We start from the raw sequence: 2,500 nt of genomic DNA on the forward strand, positions 1-2,500 counted from the left end.
GAGGGAAGCCAGAGCAACAGTAATGCAGGAGCTGAATTATTTACATGTAGATGCAAGGGTAGGAAGGGATAGAGAGACTGATTGAAAGAGGGAGACAAATCAAACAGGAAGAGTCTGTGTGTCATTGAATATCTGAGGACGTGTTTCAAGGAAGTTAAAGGATAGAGGAATCAGAGTTTAGGGAAAAAGTGATGGAGAGAGGAAAAAAACATGGGCAGAATGTTGATGAATAATATAAGATTAGCACAGATGTAAGGATATACAGTATACATATTTTAATATATTTGGACTCGCATTTAATCTGTTAATGAACGCAATATATTTGCTAATTTCTTCCGCTAATTTGTTGCCATTTTAGTATGGATGGTGTTGCCTGGTTATTTTTTTTGGTGTGTGTGTGTGTGTGTGTGTGTGTGTGTGTGTGTGTGTGTGTGTGTGTGTGTGTGTGTGTGTGTGTGTCTGGCAGGGGGCATCAGAGGTGAAGTGATGTGTGTGAAAGCCTCCTGTTCGGCAGGAGAGGTGGATTGTGGGTATCTGTCTGCATCAGTGTGTGTGTGTGTGTGTGTGTGTGTGTGTGTGTGTGTGTGTGTGTGTGTGTGTGTTGTGGTGGGGGGAGCAGATGGTGTGCCACACTGTGAGCCCATCGGCTGGCATTCGGGGGGGCATTGCTCCCAAACAACCAAAAACCATCAAAGAGGGAGAAAGAGAAAGAGGGAGAGAGAGAAAGAGGGAGAGAGAAAGAAAGAGGGAGAGAGAAAGAGAAAGAGGGAGAGAGAAAGAAAGAGAGAAAGGGAACGAGTAGGAGAAAGAGAGGGGCTGTGACTGAAGCTCAGATTAGGAGACAAAGACAACACAACAGAATTTGGGTGAACTGAATAGTTACCTCCCTGCAACTCAAACCAACCACTGTGTTCCAGTAAGGGAGGTGTTCCATTAAAGGAGGTGAAACAAAATGGGGTCGGGAAGTGAGGAGGCGCGTGTGTAAATATTCAGCAGGAGCCTCAACAGAGCCTCGGCAGAAGATGGTAACCCTGTCATAGCCTCATCTAGAACCTTCTTCTCCCCTCGCGCCTCCTTCCTCTCCCCTCGCGCCTCCTTCCTCTCCCCTCATCCCTCGTCCATTTCCAATCTCTAATTCTCTTTCCCTCTCTCATTTTGCCTGCAGCTAAATTCTTCCCCCTCAGTGACATTCCAGGACGTCTCATTGCAGAAGGTCACAGGAGGAATGGAGAATGAGGTGTGTGTGTGTGTGTGTGTGTGTGTGTGTGTGTGTGTGTGTTTGCGCGCGTGTGTGTTTGCGCGCGTGCGTGTGTGTGTGTGTGTGTGTGTGTGTGTGTGTGTGTGTGTGTGTGTGTGTGTGTGTTGTGTGTGTGTGTGTGTGTGTTGAGGGGATGCAGCGGTAATCAGTGTAAACAGGTATTTTTGTTTAAATAAGATCACATCACATCTAAAAGATCACATCAAAAACCTAAGATTGCCACTGACGCCATAAGCTCACAGTAGTCCTCACCTCAGTAGCGTCGCTATGTCAGTTATGGGACAGTGTCAAACATCGGCCATTCTGTTATCCATCCATCCGACAGTGGGAGCATGAAAAATAACGGAAAAGTTCAGCAGCAAAATAGGACGTCGAATAACAGGACTTTTGGAAAGCTAGTCTGTCTGAATTATTTTTTCCCACTGTGTAATGTGTGCAAAACACGCGTCTGCTCGTGCATGCAAATGCGTGTTTGACCCAACGAGGTGTATGGAGCACAACTCCTTGGAAGCACCTGTATTGAAACAAGACCAGAGACAGGGACAAAAGAAAACATCACAACACGGATGTTTGCCGATAACACACGCAGTCCGATAATTAACACTGATACGAAACCCGTTTAAAACAATAAGCCTACATCTCCGCTTGGGTTCCACTCGTCTGATCATGGTTCTGTGTATTGATGCGCGATCTGATGCCTCTCTTGCCTGAAACAGGGAGAATGTTCTGGAACTCCAACAGTGGCACTGTGACTCGCTGCTGGAGACGGATTGACCCCTATTTGGTGAGGTTAATTATGTGCTCGTGCATCTCATCTCAAAGTGTGACGTGAATATGATGAAGCAAAAAAAAACAGATATTTATCCATTTAATACGCAAGACTAGTGCGGTCGTTGAAGAAACACTATTTACTGATATATTTTCTTAAACGCTCTACAGTATCTTTGAGAATAATTGAGGTTTATGTGTATGTAGGCTGGAAGATGGAGGTTTTGCTGGTCTGCACAGATGGTGTGTATTGTAGATGCAATATTGTTGTGTGTGTGTGTGCGCGTGTGTGCGTGTGTGTGTGCGTATGCATGTGTGCGTGTGCGTGTGCGTGTGCGTGTGTGTGTGTGTGTGTGTGTGTGTGTGTGTGTGTGTGTGTGTGTGTGTGAGAGAGTGAGAGTGAGAGTGAGAGGGGAAAGGGAGAGAGAGAGAGAGAGGGGAAAGGGAGAGAGAGAGAGAGAGCGAGAGGGGAAA

Source organism: Sprattus sprattus (genome assembly GCF_963457725.1).
Source record: "Sprattus sprattus genome assembly, chromosome: 18".
Classification (NCBI taxonomy): domain Eukaryota; kingdom Metazoa; phylum Chordata; class Actinopteri; order Clupeiformes; family Clupeidae; genus Sprattus; species Sprattus sprattus.